This window comes from Neovison vison, chromosome 1, assembly GCF_020171115.1.
Source record: "Neovison vison isolate M4711 chromosome 1, ASM_NN_V1, whole genome shotgun sequence".
Taxonomy (NCBI): domain Eukaryota; kingdom Metazoa; phylum Chordata; class Mammalia; order Carnivora; family Mustelidae; genus Neogale; species Neogale vison.
Genome location: NC_058091.1, coordinates 192,847,741 through 192,866,328, shown reverse-complemented (window position 1 = coordinate 192,866,328; position 18,588 = coordinate 192,847,741). Strand labels below are relative to the sequence as shown.

At 34.7% G+C, this 18,588-nt stretch overlaps 1 long non-coding RNA gene across 1 annotated transcript in view; it reads left to right on the top strand.

The window, feature by feature from the left end:
- The window catches only part of LOC122917265, a 146,475-nt gene that overhangs the window by 52,552 nt on the left and 75,335 nt on the right, over positions 1–18,588 (top strand). The window contains exon 2 of the long non-coding RNA XR_006386370.1: positions 442–554. This is a non-coding gene — a long non-coding RNA (uncharacterized LOC122917265). The remainder of the gene's footprint in view (positions 1–441; positions 555–18,588) is intronic.

Below are 18,588 nucleotides of genomic sequence, written 5' to 3'. Positions count from 1 at the left end.
AACATTTTCTTAAAAATTTATTCTGATTTTAAAAGTAATGAAAATGGGGCGCCTGGGTGGCTCAGTGGGTTAGGCCTTTGCCTTCGGCTCGGGTCATGATCTCGGGGTCCTGGGATCGAGCCCCGCATTGGGCTCTCTGTCTGCTGCTCTGCCTACTTGTGATCTCTCTCTCTGTCAAATGAATAAATAAAATATTTTAAAAAATACTGAAAGTATAATTTGTGGGCCTCTGGAAGAATTGTATATCCTACACAATGCTTCTATAGTGCCTATTGGTTAAGTCAGTCCTAACTAGAACAGAGATTAGCAGAGTTCCTGTTGTGTGTGTTTTGGTTGTTGAAGTTGTATGTGCGTAGGACATCTTTTATTGGTTAACATGGTCTAGTAGATGTCTGGCTGTCATCCATTTCTCCACTGAGAAAATTATGGTTTCTCTTACAGTGAGGAGCAAGCTAGAGAATGGAGAGGGAAGAGAAATGATCGTTTCCATGCTGAACTGTCCTGGGAAACAAGGTGAAGATCACTTCTTTCCATGAAAAGCTTTGCAGCAACAGGTAAGCTCCCCTCAAAGGCAGAGCAGTCTTTATTTGACTCTCTTCATTTCTACAGTGCTTCGGACACAGTAGGTAAACTATGGTTATCATTTCTGTGAAAAATGTATGCAAATCACCTTTGATAATTGGAGACAAAGTGGGTTTTCTGTTTTTTTTTCTAATAGTGCTTTCAAATTATTGAATGCTGATTTCTGACATCAGATGTGATACTTTTAGGTACTTCAGCTCCCATGTCCAATTAGTGGTCACATTCTAAAACCTTTTACTGAACCCTATCTTATACCTTCGTCTTTATTTTTAAACCCTTTAAAATATATTTTTCTCCTGGATTATGGGTGCAATATCAAATACTCTAATAAGATCTCTCAGCGGTGTGATTGTCACTACAGGAGTGATGCTAATGTCATTGTCCTGGGAGGAGATACTCCAGATTACATATCCAAAGTTAGATGTGAACTTATCTTCTGGGAGAAAGGATCAGTTAAGACCACAGAATTTTTAGTTAACAAGTGTGGTGATAACTTATTGTGGTTTTGATTTGCATTTCCTGGATGAATGATAGAGTATCTTTTCATGTGTCTGTTGGCCACCTTTATATCTTTTTAGAAGAGTGTCTGTTCAGATTCTCTCCCCATTTAATCAGATTATTTGTTTGGGGGGAGTTGAGTTGTATAAGCTTTTTTTTTTTTAAAAAATTAATTTAACTTTTTTCAGTGTTCCAAAATCCATTGTTTATGCACCACACTCAGTGTATAAGCTTTATATATATATTATGGTTATTAGCCTCTTTTGCGAGTATCTTCTTCCACTGAAGGGTTGCCATTTCATTTTGTTGATGGTTTTCTTCACTGTGCAAAAGCTGTTTATTTTGGTGTAGTTCCAATAGTTTGGTTTTCTTTTTCTGGCTTCTCTTGTCTGAAGTGACCTATCTAGAAAAATGTTGCTATGGCCAATGTCAGAAATAACTATGTATGTTCTCTCATAGTACTTTTATGATTTCAGGTCACACATTTAGGTCTTTAATCCATTTTGAACTTATTTTGCATATGGTGTAAAAAATATGGTCCGATTTCATTTTTTTGGCATGTGGCTGTCCAGTTTTCTCAGTACCATTCATTGGGGGTCTCTTCGCCCATTCGATATTCTTGGCTCTTTTCTTGTAAATCAATTGACCATAGACGTGTGGCTGTATTTCTGGGCTCTTTTCTGTTCCATTGTTCTCAGGGTCTGTTTTTGTGCCAGTACCACACGTGTTTTGATTACTACAGGTTTGTAATGAGTCTTTAAATGTGTAATTGTGGTATCTCCAGCTTTGTTCTTCTTCCTGACGATTACTTTGGCTATTTGGATCTTTTCTGATTCCATACGAATTTTACTGTTATTTGTTATACTTCTGTGAAACATACTTTAGATTTTTTGATAGAATTGCATTATATCTGTAGATTGCTTTAGGTAGTATGGAGAGATGGGTGAAATAAAAGGGACTAAGAGATACAGACTTCCAGTCATAAAAGAAGTCATGGAAATGAAAAGTACAGCATAGGAATATAATCATTAATGTTTTAATAATGTTTGACAGATGATGACTGTACTTACTGTTTTGAGCAACAAGTAATGTATAGAATTGTTAAACCATTATGTTGTACACCTGAAACTAATAAAACACTGTTATACTTCAGTAAAGAGAGGAGGAAATGAAACGTGATCTCAGAATAAAGATAACACAGTGCATCCCCAAAGAGCAGACTGTTGGCAGCTTATAGCTCTATATGGTTTTTAGTAACATCTTGATGCAATTTCTCAAATAAGAATCAATTCTCAAGATGGGAAATGGAATGTAGATCACAAGAGAGTTTTTTTTTTTTTTAAAGATTTTATTTATTTATTTGACAGACAGATCACAAGTAAGCAGAGAGGCAGGCAGAGAGAGAGGAAGGGAAGCAGGCTCCCCGCGGAGCAGACAGCCCGATGCGGGGCTCGATCCCAGGACCCTGAGACCATGACCTGAGCCGAAGGCAGAGGCTTTAACCCACTGAGCCACACAGGCGCCCCTCACAAGAGTTTTAAGGAAAACATACACACCCCTCTTTGATTTTATGCACTGTGTACAGTCTTGGAAAAAAAAGTCCTGTTTGGACCTTACTGACCCTTTTTCCTTATAATAAACTTATCTTCTTACTGTCATGAGACCACCTTCTTGATATATTTGTCCTCTTGCACCTATCATCTTTATTATTAATCCTCCAATAGTCAAATCTGTAAATGGGATTTGTTTAAAAAAAAAAAAGGAGGTGTTATGGTCAAATCAGGAGTGATTTTAAGTTTATAAGGCAATCTAAATAGGGCTGGTCAGATGGCATTTGCCTAAGTTTAAACCTGGTCTCACACACTAATAAGGAGATAAACCTTTTGATGGTGCTTAATTAGTTGCATTATGAAGGCTTGAGGGACATAGGGCAGGAAGTCTGCATCTTTTCAGTCTCTATTTCTCTGTTAAATTATAAAGCAAATGTGCCTTAGTAGCTACCCCCCCCCTTTATTCATTCGGGGGCCAATGCATTTTTTTCCCTTAATGGTGAATAATTGTACTTAAGGAGAAGTCTCTATCTGAAAGTTTATCTCCGTGTATCAGGATTCCACATTGTCTGCTGCTTAATAGATACTTCATTAGAGTGATTTTATGCTTGGAGTATATTTTTATTTATTTATTATTATTATTTTTTAATTTTTAGTTTATTTAATCATTTATTCAATAAATACTTATTGAGCACGTGATCATCATGGATACCATAATAAACAAAATTGGAGATCCCTTCATGAAATAAACAATAATGGAAATAACCAAATGAAAATAATCACATGTTTTGAGAGATGGATGCAATACCACCATACACTTTAGTCAATATACCTACAAAAAGTACAATTCACTTTATATAATTTATAACTATCCAGGCATAATCTTATTTAATCATTTGCAACAACCATGTAACCGATAAAGCTAAAACTCTGAAAGACCATGTGACTGGCCCAAACACAGCGTTAGAAAGCTGCAATGTTGGATTCAGACCCAGGCTTCCCGAGGCCAGATCTTAATGAGTGTCATTTACTTGGCCTAGTTATGTTTACATATATTTGGACAGCATGAATTCTCCCTACGATGTCAAGATTGTGCTGATGAAGTCATTTGGTGAAGAGCACATTTTATGACACATGGCTCTAAAGCCATCCATTACTGTTGAGGGAAGCCCACATGTCATGCAATTACAACATGTCAGAGATCATTAAAAAAAAAAAAAGGAATGAATGACAACTGTTTTTTGGAAAACTAAATGGTAATTTACCTCAAACAAGTGATTTATATATTCAAAATAACATTTCTTATTATGAAGAACAATATGCAAAGCATTCATTTTATGAAGCTTAATGAATCCTTAAAGTGAGACAAGGTGATTTTACGACTGATCTCCTACACATTTTCTCTATTGCTCTGATAGCACAGAAAAATTAGAGTCTTTCTTTATATGGACATTATTGTCTTTATCAAGTCCCCATTATCTTTGACAAATCTCAAAATTCAACTTCTTACCTGTTAAAAATAACAATTCAGTTCTCAGTATCTACTCTCATATCAGCAGAACAAATAATGTGCAAAATCACTACCAAAATAACTTCCTTTTTCCTGCAAAAGCATTGGAAAATAAAAATAAAAACCTCAATTCCAAATGATAAAATTCTTCAAATTTTAGACATTGAAAATGTGATTCTATATACCCTAAACCACCGTTTACCCTCTGGACTATTGCTGCTGAACGTTTAATTGTGACCTAAATGAATGTTCTAACATTTTAAAACCATTTTCCTTTGAACAATAACAGCAATAAGATTCAGGTGGCTGGAGAATACTTACAGTGGATGGCATCCAATTACATGGTGGTGCCCTTGAAGGCTTTGTGTTTAGGCAGCAGGGTGGGAGTTATTTATTAGTAAAATACTATCCATTCTAAAAACAGCTCAGACCACTGCACAGTACACTCACTGTTCTATTTCTGCTTTTTGGAAATAGGTATGTTGAGCATCAGGGCAGTGACAAAGAAAAGCATTTATAAGTAGGCTTTAGGAACCTGGCACCAATGGACATAAAATAGATATACTGCATCTATGGAACATTATCCCTTATTTCCAACACAGTTCTCATTGTTGGAATCTCCATGAATATTGTATGATTATTGCTTTTCACACAGGTTGAGGAGACAGTCGTGTGGCACCACTAAGACATTTGTGTTAAAAACTTGAAAGAATTCACAGAAGTGATCATTGATAAAAGGGCTGGCTGTGAATGGGTGTCTGAGGCAGATCTGTCTAGAAAAGCTAGGTCACGTCACCTCTGCTCATGTGGCTAGAAAAAGAATATAGTGTGCACACCAAGAAGCTTTTCAAAGTCTTCCTTTACCAATCTTCATTCTTAGTGATTTTTTTCATGTACACATTTAGATCCTCAGGAATAAATTGTAAAAGTCTGATATTCTCACCTGGCTTCTCATTCAGAATAATGAGTAAAAGCTATACTGTTCTCATTATTTTCCAGCCTGATTCATATCTTAAAAATTTCATGGGAGTAGGTACATAGGTAAATTCTTTCTAGTCATCATTATTTCAAACTATATAATGTATATAATATATATGGCAACCTTTTGTAGTACAAGTATACATATCCATAATTCAAAGTTATACTTTTTCACTTGATGATACAAAAAATTCTCGTCATGTGTAATTTTAATAAGTTACCTTAAAATGTCACATATAACTACTATAATACAAAAGTTTTTAGAGTACTATGATTTTGTGAGTTACTAATTATTGGCCATATTGGAGAAATGATTGACAGCTCCCATCATCTGAATGCTGATATTTGATTGAAACATGTATTTAGCTCCTTTCACAACATTGTTATATAGGAAATATGGGAAGTCCTGGAAGACTTAAGATACTCAGTGTATTTGCCAACATTTTTCCCATGGTCAGTAACTGAAGATGAACTTTTTAAAAAAATAGTTTTTTTTTTATTTGATATATAATCAGAATATCAATTATGGATGTATTAGACCTAGAAATCAGTGATAGTACAAAATAAAGATGCTGTTCCTTCTTAAACCTACAGTTCCTTAAGGTGATTACCCACAGATTCATACAATTACAACTAAATATTTATGTGAAATTCAAGTTATAGGCAAGGGAAAAGAAAGCAGAGGGAGAGAGCCATTGAGGGCGTGAGGGTAGTGGGGGCAGGGTGACAATGACAGTGACCATGACAGTGAAATCAATTCTAAGGAGTTGAGTTGAGACACATGCAAGTGGAGAGCAGAGGAATTACATTGCCAGGGGAACTGGGTTGCAAGCAAGTACTAAGAGGTAAAATGAATTTGGCATATACAAAAACAAAAAAAATAAGTGCTATGTGTACCATGATTGGAGAGTTCAGATTAGGAAACAAAGCAAAACTCAGAAAATTAAGGAAAAGTTCAAAGTGATCTTGATTATTGAGTGAAGAAGCACAACCTTTCATGTCAAAACATCAGATTGTATTGATGGGGGAGAGGGGAGTATAGGAGAAAGACATGAGGGAACTGATACTTGGCTATGCTTTAATCTGACTGCAAAATGCAGGATGGATTTGGTTGAATGAAGAAACCACTGTGGTGGTTAGGATATAAGTGATAGGACCTATGTCACAGTGGTTTCTCTGCGGATAAAAAGGACATTTTAGATACAGATTAAGAAGAACATAAAAGACTTTATGATCCATTTTTTTCTATAGAAAAAAAGTAGATACAGAAGCATAATATGTAAACATTTCAAGACTCCATGATTTGATATGCTACAGCTTATACTGTTTTAAAAGATAATGGATTTGGCTTTATTTTAAGTTAGAGACAGAAAATCAAAGTAGTGGTTCTGCTAACCACATACAGGATGGAATTTTTCACAACCATGTTTGTTGTTCACTGTTTTTGAATGACCTGTTGCTAAGCATGGGTCCTTAAGGCAGCCATTGTGTGTACATTTACCATTTTTTTCTTATCATTAATGAGACGATAAATGTCAGTGTGTACATATGTCAGTTTCTTGGGTGGGGGAGATTAATCTTAAAAAAATACTAGCTATTAAAGTTAATCATGATCTAAGAAAATGATGACTTCTATCTAGACACAATTTCAAATGTTGAATTTAAATGGGTTAGGTCTAAAACATGGCAAGGTCCACCATTTATTCTCTACAGCACCTGGACCATCACCTGGGGAGGGTTTACAAAAACAAAATACCGAGTCATTCTGTAGCACTTGGGGAAAATTTAGGGATTAGTATTTATATGTCTCAATGTGTTGCAAATGTTAGGATTGTTATTAGGTCTCATAGTAAGTCTTTTATGTGTCAGGAGTCTACAACATGTTTTCTTAATTTTTTTCTTATATGTTTTCCTATAAAAAATATAAACTCCTTAAATTTAACCCAAGCATATATCTTAGTTGCTTCATGAGTATTTGAGTTATATGAATGATTGTGGGTTGGGAAAGACTGTTGTACATCTCACGCAAAATAAAAGATGAAGTAAGAGAGAAATTAACAAGTAAAGAAAAAAAAAAAAAACTGACCAGTTTCTGGAGCTTATGCTGAAGAGAAATAGATACTGAGAAAGGCCCAGGAAATCAGCAATAGAAAAGGTCAAGTGTTGCTCCAAGAAGATGGAGCTTGTTATTGCCAAGAATACTTCTAAGAATCTTTAGGTAGCTGAGTGATGTAGACCATGAAGTTAGGGCAGAACTAAGAAAGAAATCTATATGGGTTGGAGAAAGTGGAACTTGAACTATGTCTAAAACATGAATATAATCAAAAGATGCATGAGAGATTAAAGCTCATCTAGGGGAATATAGGAAATGAAACAAGCATAAAAGGACAAAACATGAGTGAGGAAAGATTTGAATAAAATCCACACTTAGGAGAGAAAATGAGGCTCAGTAGGGAAGTACAGTGTGGCCAGATGGTGGGCATGCTTTAAAATCCAGTGGAGGGGGGCGCCTGGGTGGCTCAGTGGGTTAAGCCTCTGCCTTCGGCCCAGGTCATGATCCCAGGGTCCTGGGATCGAGCCCCGCGTCGGGCTCTCTGTTAAGCAGGGAGCCTGCTTCCCTTCCTCTCTCTCTGCCTGCCTCTCTGCCTACTTGTGATCTCTGTCTATCAAATAAATAAATAAAATCTTTAAAAAAAATAAATCCAGTGGAGGGATTTGCGCCGTGAGAAGTAGAAGAAGAGAGGCTCAAAGGTTGGAGACCTAACTTTGTGTTTAAGTGCTTTTATAAAATTACGTTGTATTTAAGAGGATTCTGTTGGTAATAAGTGACGGTATTTGGGGAAATAAGAAGCCAAAAGTAGGATATGTGTGGTTTGGGGCAGCATGAAATAATCCAGGAGTAAATCACAAAGATTTTAATGTTTCCATATTATGTACTTAGAGGCTTACTTTTGCTATTTAAATTTCCAGATAGCTGAAAAACAATCTGAGGGGTTTGCAGTGGCGGGGGGGTGGGAGGTTGGGGTACCAGGTGGTGGGTATTATAGAGGGCACAGCTTGCATGGAGCACTGGGTGTGGTGAAAAAATAATGAATACTGTTTTTCTGAAAATAAATAAATTGGAAAAAAAATAAATTTCCAGATAAAAGATGATAAAATGAGACATTATGAACTTTGGAACCAGAGACATCTGGGTTATAGGTCTTTCCCCAGTAAAAATTACTAGCTTTGAGACTTTAAGCAAGTTCCTTAATTTACCTGAATTTAGCGATAGTGTCATATATCTGACAGACTTGCTGAGAAATAAGATAACATCGGAGTGCCTCGGTGGTTCGGTTGGTTAAGCTTCCAACTCTTGATTTCAGGGACCTGGGATCAAGCTCCACCTGAGGGGAAGTCTGCTTGAGATTTTCTGTCCTTTTGCCCCTCCCCCCTGGCCTGTGTGCTCATGCACATGCACTCTCTCTCTCTCTCTCTCAAATTAATTAACATAAAATAATTCTAATACAGAGACAGAAATACAAGTATATATTTTATGTATAAACATATACATATATATATTTATATGATAATAGTAATACCTGACACACAATTCTCAATAAAAATGTTTGTGTGTGCCTTTGCATATTTTATGTACTTTATTTAGCTTTTTATACGTATATTTTATTTTATTATGCCCCTCAATGCTCTTTTGACAATGTACTTAAAGTCCATAAACTGCTTGAAAAAGAAAATAATTTGAAACTATATAAATATTATAAAATAATGATTCAGCAAAGAAAATGATGACAGCAAAAGGGACATATTGTGGAAGCAGGCCATATAGAACTGGTTAATATTTTCTCAAGTAAAAAAACATATTTACCTTTGCCATTTAACATCCTAAATTTCTCCTAAAAGTTACTTGGTCAAGAGCAATACTTTTTATATCCCAAGAAAATACCACCTCAAGTGCATAATAAAATGTTTGACATGTTGCATGCAGCATTGTGCTAGACTTTTTATGGATTTTTAAAAAATTATCCTTTATGTGAAGCCACTTAGCAGGGTACATTTATTCTTCATAGATGGCAAAATGCATCCTCTTATCTCTCCATCATTTTTGACTTATAGAACCTTAACTTCTCTTTGTTTCCTATGTACTAGGAAAACAGCAAGTCCAGGGAGAGTCAAGATACATTTATTTCCTTGGAATGATAAACTTCCTATATGCTTACAAGATGATCCCTGGGCTCAAAGTTTCAACTGCAGTATGTTAGAAAAAGGCACTGTAATAAATGATTATATAAGTTTTTGGTTCGTGTGACTATCAAATAGAACAATTCTTAGACACCCAACACAACCACTCCCAACCTCCCTACTTACTGTCATTGATAAAGTCATCTTTGTTGAGAGTTTAGTCTCTCCCTGATAGTCTAACTTCTAAGGTATCTTCCATTTCATCAGCCATATAACCCAAGCCAAGTTAAATTCATCTAGAATACTGAGGACTAATGGGAACCTAAATTTAGTACATGTAAAAATTCTTCAGAAATAATTATTTTCCTTAAGCAAGACAAGAATGAATTGAGCTCCCACGACCAAAATGTGAAGTGAATTTTAGATGATTACGAGCTTCCTTGTTCATAATAGTTTTAATGGATGTAAGAATAATTTTTAATAATTATATTTCAGTGGTTTACCTGCAGAATTCAGTTCTGACCACAAATTTGGGTAAATATGAAGTTTGGGTATTATTGATTTATAGTCATAAAAACAAAATTAGGGCCCAAAGTTGAGGGCTATTTAATGTTAGGTTTATTAGCTTATTAGCTTCATTGATGACTTCAACTGCATAGCCAGTATTGAGTGTGGTCTCAGAGTCTCTATTGTGCTATCTAAACCTTAGAATTAGCCCTAATTTTGAAGAGGAAGGTTCATTCTATCCAGCTTAGCTCTTTTCAGGCATGGAAGAACATGATGCAAATATAGGGCATGAAGGACAGCAAAGGAGGAACTGGAATCCACAATAGTGATTCAGTGATCTTCTACAATGCCCATATAACATGTTTTCAGATAAAAGTGTTATGTATTTTGGCCATACTTCAATATGTATAAAGTATTTAGCCTGCCTTGCATTTGCTCTCTGTCTGTGGCTGGGGTTGTCAGTGGGTCAACTTTGGAGAGCATTCTTGCATAATGAAGTATCTGGTAGTATTTGGGCTTACTCTGTTTGCAGGTTTCTATTTTCTGTCTGTTAAGACAGACCTCTCATTTTAGTTTAGTCTGCCTGCAACTTTGTCCCTATTAGCCAAGGTACCTAATTTACATCCTTATGAATGATCATTGTCACCAAGACTTATGTTTTGACTTCAAATTTCAATCCACATTACCTTGGGAATATCATAGTTACCCTAATTAAAGTGTGCATTCTTCTCAAGAGGATTATCTAAAATATATCAGTCCCTTCTCTCCAACTCTTTTAATTAACAGACTGTTATATCAGATCTCAGTTCATCAAGACATGTTCTTAAAAAATTGGGATATAAATAATGATATGCTCAGATGATGTACACTGGCTCCTCGATCCTGTGATGTTTTATCAAAGTGGCGATGAGAATGTAGCTGTGATATGGAAGATGAGAAAGTTGAGGCTCAACAAAGTATAACAATGCTTTTCTTTTTTTTTTTTTAAGATTTTTATTTATTTATTTGACAGATCACAAGTAGGCAGAGAGGCAGGCAGAGAGAGAGAGGAGGAAGCAGGCTCCCCACCCAGCAGAGAGCCCAATGTAGGGCTTGATCCCAGGACCCTGGGATCATGACCTGAGCCGAAGGCAGAGGCTTTAACCCTCTGAGCCACCCAGGCGTCCCAGCAATGCTTTTCTAATTTATGAGCTATTTAATCATGAAAACCAATGAAAAGCTTTCTTTATTTTATCCAAACCATATTTGCCCTTAACGTGATGTCAAACTTCCACATCCACTAAGTTAATTGAAAAAACAGATCAACCAGATACATGTAAAACATTAAGTGATAAAAGCAATCTGTCATAACATCTTGGGTACATCATTTGAAGCTTCCAGAATCTTTCAGTCACAATTATACACCTTTCCTTTTGTTGGAAAATGGCTGACCTCCTTATGCTATTAAATTATTGGAATTAAGTAGAATATTTTCAGCTAACTTCTCTAGGTAAGCCTCTAAGTTCTGTGAGGTATCTCTCATAATTTCAAAATATGCAATTGCTTTGATCAGACCCTCCTGTCCTCTGAAGAGTTTCATGATGTTCAGGCCACTTTACATTTGCTTTATTTTAATCATAATCTTTTAGCCTTTTCAAAATACTTTGCTTATATTACACTTAATAATAAGCCTGAGTAGAGAAACCCTGCTTCAGAACCGCATAGAACAAACTAACTCCCATTTGGAATTTTCCGCATTCTAGAATGTAGTAGACTGGAGTTAGTGGTCATGGAGGGTGATAGATAGCACATAGTTTGGGGTCAAGTAAATCTGAGTTTAAATCCCAGCTTAAGTTTAACTTAATTAATTAATTTTTGAGGACTAAGGGTTTCACCTGTAATGGACATAATGGCCTTAAATCTAAGATTTCTTCAAGGTAGCAAATGAAGGAATATTATGTAAGGAAGTTGGCACACTGTACATAGGAGTTAATAAATAATAGTTATTACATTTATATATTCCTTAAGAGCATATATAGATTTGAATTTCTGTTGTCACTCAATAATTTCATGATTTCTGTAAGTGAACTTGTTCTAGTTTACTAATATACAATTATTAGGATGTTAATTTATTTCAATATTATAGTTTTTGTGAAGTGATATGGCAATCAATATAGAATATGGTAAATATTTTAAAATTTTTATTTATAGCACGTTCGAGATTACACATAGTAGGGCCTTAGTAATGCAAAACTGAAAAAGATGACTATTTGGTTAAATAATCATTTAAGAAATATTATCATTAAGAATTTGTAAATTATTTCAATGACATAATTGGGGAAATAAAATGCAGTATTTTTCTCATAAAGATTCTTTTCAGTAAACATCAATTCATGTTTAATGTATATATGATTCAGAGATAAAATAATTCTACCATAAATCATTTTTTATTTTGTCCTCAGTACTCTCGTGACTATTAATGGATTGTTAGCATTGATGGGAAATCCTAAAGCAATTTGAAAATACACACTTACATAGTAACTTGTATCCTTTAAGCATGATGGATAAGCAAAAATAACATCTGTTGCCTTTAAAGACATGTTTGAAATTTTTATATCATGAAAATGGTACAATATTCCTTATTAGGTATACTAATCCTTGGAAAAATAGCATTACTCCATGTATTTTGGATTTATTTTATCATAATTTGGAGAAATCTGTATGAAATGGAATCCTTTATTTGTTTGATACATATATAGATAGTTAGATGGACAATAAGGAAAATGTTAAAAATTATGTAATAAATATATAAAAGATAATACAATGAAGGGTAAAAAAAAGTATTAATTTAATTTCCAGTATTGACAAAATGTTAAACAATCCAGCACTTATAATACTACTATTACAAATACATGTTGGAAATAATTGCAATTATGTGGGCCAGTTAATTTTATTTACTTTTTCTACTATGGTGTATATTTGAATACAGTAGGCAGTATAAAAAAATAACCATTATTATAGCAGAAAGCAAAGACAAGCAGGCACACAGTGAGTGTATCTGGTAGGCAAAGTGGAAAATCATACATCTCTTTATGAAATGTTGTATTCTAAAATATTTTATATATTAAAATGCACATAAAATGATTTTTCCTACTATAAATACACACAAATAACATATAAAATATATATTTTGATTAAAATATTTCCTTTCCATCTTTTAGAGGTATGGCTATATATAATAGCACACGCTATGCTGTGATAGATTGTCAAAGCAATAAATTCTATAGGACCAAGGCAGATTTATAATTTTGTGAAACAACAATGTATTAGTGTATTAAGAAGAGTCCTCTTTTGTACTAAGTTAATACATTAATATGTTTGTATTAGTTATGTGGTAATAGGCATAAAAATCACTTAAATTTATTAATGAAAAGACTGGAAAAAATAGAGCTTTGAAAGTTCAAAGGAGAAATCAAGGTGACTATCACAATAAGCAGTTCACTTCTAACACATAAGTCCAATGATATTCAGAAAGAATTAGAAAAGAAATTCAAAGGTCTCATAAGCATAAAAAAGTCAAAGAAGGTCAATCTTGAAACAGCTGCTGGAGGGGATCAGAGAGATAAAATTTAAACCTCATAATTACTGTTAGAAAATTAGGGAATAAAAATGGCCAACATCAAATCAGAAACTTTCAAAGTGGCAGAGGAGATTATTGAGAAATAGCAATAAAATCCACCCAGACATAGCAACTAGAATTCATATTCAGAGATGCTTAAAAGAAAAAAGAGCATTGACCAATAAAATATCAGTGAAGTCCCTTGAAATCATTCAGAGTAAGTAGTCAATGACTGTAAACAGGGGAAAGTATTTTCTCATGAGTCATAAAAGAATTAAAAACCTTGAGAAAAAGGAATAAAATTTTAAATGTGAAATCCATCAAGACTCAGGCTGAAGATGAGCTCTTGAATGATAGCAGATTCATTTGAGGCCATCTCTGGTTCTGTGGACAAATGGTCCATTGACTAAGTCAGTCTGAGTAATCTTAATTTATGCGGTTCCTGGAGGTAGCAATTTGTATTTACTCTAGAATATCATGTGTAGAACCTACGGATCAGTGTGCGTTTTTCTACTTTGAGACTAAATTCCTCCAGAAAATAATCATTTCCATAAGAGCTTATTTATAATTAGTAAAAACCCTTAAGCTGTGTGAATCCATTCAGATAGAAATTGAGTAAATAAATGAAAGAGAAGAGACAGATTGTTCTGTTCAGAAGAATTCCAAATAATTTACATATATAGTCTGTATTCGAGAAGATAGAGCATAACGCCCCTTCCTTGGAGTATGGGCTGTGTGCCAAGTGACATCCTTCCAAAGAATGCAGTAGAAAATAGGGAAAATAGTAATTTTACATCGTAGAAACCTTGCAAACATTAACTCAGGTAATCTAAGTAAACATCATCAGTGGTAAGTTATGTTGGTAGTGTGTAACCTTGATAAAATGTGATAAGAATTGTACTACTTCATGTTCTTCTTCCAAAAAAACCATAAACCTACTTTAATCATGAGGAAAACATCAGGCAAATTCCAAATGAGGGACATTCTATAAAACATCTTGTCAGTTCTCTTCCTTAAGCTGTCAAGATCCTCCAAAACAAAAGTATGAGGAAGTGTCATAACCAGTAGGAGCCTAAGGACACATGACAGCTAAACACAATGTGCTATCCTGGATGGGGTCCTGGAAAGAAAAATGATGTGAGGTAAAAACTAAAGAAATCTGAAAAGAATAGGGACAACAGTTACTTAACAGGATAATATTTAAAATTTCATAAAGATCTTAAACATTTTTTAAAAACTATTCACATATAGGGAATTACCATTTATGAGTCTTAAAATTAGGCTATTGTCAAAAGGTCACATTGTGGTAGAGCTGCACAGCCATTTCTGATTCCACAATTATTCATTTGGTTGAGGTTGTTTGCTAATATAATAATAAAGCACATCTGTAGAATCTTAACTTTGTGGAAACATTCAAAAATTGAGAGGTCAAAGTATGGTGAATTATAAGCATGAAAATTTTATCACTTGGGATTGTCAGAACAATTTAAACAATGTCAAACATTAAATCACAAAAATACAGCAGTGGATATATAAATTTGTTAATGTTCTTAAGATTGAATGAAAAAATGTTATATTTTTCCATACAATGTGCTTAATAGAATTACTTCCAGAAAATAACTTTAGCTACATACACATACAAATAGGTACTATATTTATATATGTTCACACACAAGTATTTTAATCAATTTTACAAACATGTTTTCATTAACTGTCAGCCACTTAAAGCAAGACTGTGCTACTATGGGAATGTTTTATCCTTTGATGGTGGGATACTCTATAATACCCTATTAGAGGTTACTGTTCCATATTTATGGTATTAACTAAGGTATTAGTATGGATCACTAATGGTATTTAAAATGATAGAAGACAATCAGAATTAGAATGTCCTTTCTAAAAGAAAAGTTGATTCTTCTCCTACCCACTTAAGCCCCCATGTTGCATCACCACTCCGTCATATCAGGGAGATCATATGATAGCTGTCTTTCTCCGCTTGACTTATTTCGCTAAGCATGATACGCTCTAGTTCCATCCATGTTGTCGCAAATGGCAAGATTTCATTTCTTTTGATGGCTGCATAGTATTCCATTGTGTATAAATACCACATCTTCTTGATCCATTCATCTGTTGATGGACATCTAGGTTCTTTCCATAGTTTGGCTATTGTGGACATTGCTGCTATAAACATTCTGGTGCACGTGCCCCTTTGGATCACTACGTTTGTATCTTTAGGGTAAATTCCCAGTATAGGGAGGGAGACAAACCATAAGTGACTCTTAATCTCACGAAACAAACTGTGGGTTGCTGGGGGGAGGGGGGTTGGGAGAAGGGGGGAAGGTTATGGACATTGGGGAGGGTATGTGCTTTTGGGTAAATTGGAAGGGGAGATGAACCATGAGAGACTATGGACTCTGAAAAACAGTCTGAGGGGTTTGAAGTGGTGGGGGGGTGGGAGGTTGGGGTACCAGGTGGTGGGTATTATAGAGGGCACAGCTTGCATGGAGCACTGGGTGTGGTGAAAAAATAATGAATACTGTTTTTCTGAAAATAAATAAATTGGGAAAAAAAAAAGAAAAGTTGATAAAAAGATCAAGGGTTTTTCCTTTATAAAATTAACTAGTAGGAAAAAATACTGCATAAGAGAGTAGAATCTCAGGAAATGTGCTAGGATAAACACCTATAAATAAACTCTTTAAAACTGAAAATTAGAAATGCTCTTCAGGTACCAAAAAATCGAAACTAATATATCAATGAAAAATTTAGTTCTGAAAGAAAACGCCATTCAATTATTGCAAAAAGCAACTGATCAACAACTTTAAAATTATTTATGAGCATGACAGTTTAGATATATTGTATACTATAGAAAGCATTGGCTAAGAAATAATAATTCTAATGCTACTTCCCTGTCAAGCCAAAATCACCCTTGAAATGATTTATCCTAATAGCCTTCTAAATGGTCTCCCTACTTGTGTGTTTGCCTTCCTAGACTTTATTTTCAATACAGTGGCTGGAGTAATCTTATTAAAATATTACATCATTTCATATCTCTACTCAAAACCATCTGATGTCTACTTCTCTTAGAATGGAGGCTAAAATCCTTATAAAGCCTAGAAGGCCTAATGGGTACTTGTCCTTAATTAGCTCTGTGAAGATTACCCTCCCTTTTAATATCACCCTCCAACTTTCTCCTTTGGTTTTCATACTGAACGTCTCTCTGAATTTTCTGGGTGTGCTGCCACCTGAGGGACATTTTGCAGCTGCTTTTTTCTGCATAGAATAAACTTTATCCATATGTCTGAGTCACCCTTTTCACCTCTTTCAAGTAGTCAAATACTATCTTCAGAATGAGATCTCTGCTCACCTCTTTAACTTTGCAACTCTGACTCGACCCTTTATTCCTTTTTTAAAAATTTATTTTTATTTAAATTCACTTACCATATAATGTATTATTGGTTTCAAAGGTAGAGGTCAGTGATTCATCAGTCTTATATAATACCCATGTTTATTACACCAAGTGCCCTCCTTAATGTCCATCACCCAGTTACCCCATCCTCTACTCCACTCCCCTTCAGCAACTGTCAGTTTGTTTCCTGTCTCTTCTGGTTTTTCTTATTCTCTGATTTTGTCTTGTTTTATTTTTTTCCTCTCTTCCCCATGATCCTCTTTTTTCTTAAATTCCACATATCAATGAGAGCATATGATAATTATTTTTCACTGATAGGACTTATTTTGCTTAATATAACAGCCTCTAGTTCCATCCATGTCATTGCAAATGGCAAGATTTCATTTTTTTATGGCTGAATAGTTTTCCATTGTGTATATATGTATATATACCACATTTTGTCTATTCATCTGTCAAAGGAAATATCAGCTCTTTCCATAGTTTGGTTATTGTGGACATTGCTGCTGTAATCATTGGAGTGCAGGTACCCCTTCAGATCACTACATTTGTATCCTTAGGGAAAATACCCAGTAATGCAATTTGTGGGTTGTAGGGTATCTCTATTTTCAAGCTTTTGAGGAATTTCCACACTGTTTTCCAGAATGGCTGGAACAGCCTACATTCCCACCAGGGTAGGAAGGTTTCTCTTTTTTTGCATCCTCGACATCTGTCGTTTCCCAAGTGGTTAATTTTAGCCATTCTCCTTGTGTGTTAGGTGTGAGGTGGTATCTCCTTGGGGTTTTCATTTGTATTTCCCTGATGCCGAGTGATGTTGAACATTTTTTCATGTATCTGTTGACACACCCATTGTGTTCTTAATCCTCTTTACACAGATTGGTCTTTTCCATGGTGCTTAGTTTTTTTTTGCCATATCATTCATTTTGTTCTCCTGATATTTCTCATTTATATTCTACCTCTAGAATATAAGCTTTATGAAAACAGACATGTTGGTGTTTTGGGTACGTTGAAACAATTCTAGAATCTCACACAGACTAGTCAGTAAATACTTGTTGAGTGAATAAATGACAGTATTTTTGTTCTGTGTGATTCTTTTTAATAATTTTGTTGATAATTCAAAAATCAGAATTAATGAACCTTGGAGGGGAAAGGAAAATAAGTGAACTGACAAGAGGTAAAAGATGTATTAAAGAAAATGTATCTGAGAGCTTACTGAAATGAACAGCAATGTAGCAATGCAAAAAGAACCAAGGAAGTTTTACAGTGAGGATAAGAACTTGTGATATTTGTGGCACTTAGACAGTAAGGAACATTCCAGATTCTTCATTCCACCCATCTGAATTGAGAGTATGTAGAGAGCATTAAAAGGATTGTTTCTGTAGTCATACTTCCTGGCTTGGAATTCCTGCTTCTTTGCTTTAAGCCTATGTGAACAAGGTATTTTACTTAACACTTTGCTTCAATTTCTTCAGGTGAAGAATGGAACTGGAATAATGGTCATCTCATACACTTTTGGGGGCTTTATGAAATTTCTACAGTGATTCTATCATGGTCTGTGTTTGTCAGATTTTGCTATCATTCTAGAATTACTTCATGAAAATGATGGAATATTTTCCCTCCATTTGCTGTGGTTATGCCATCATCTTTTGACTTACTGAAGTTCATCCCACATAGTTTTCTTGACTGGGGATTAGGAAAAGTATCCTCTTTATTCTATTAATTTCAAGACTGCTTTCTATAGCACTTCTTCTTGAAAGTTAGTTTAGCTAAATATAAAGTACAATTC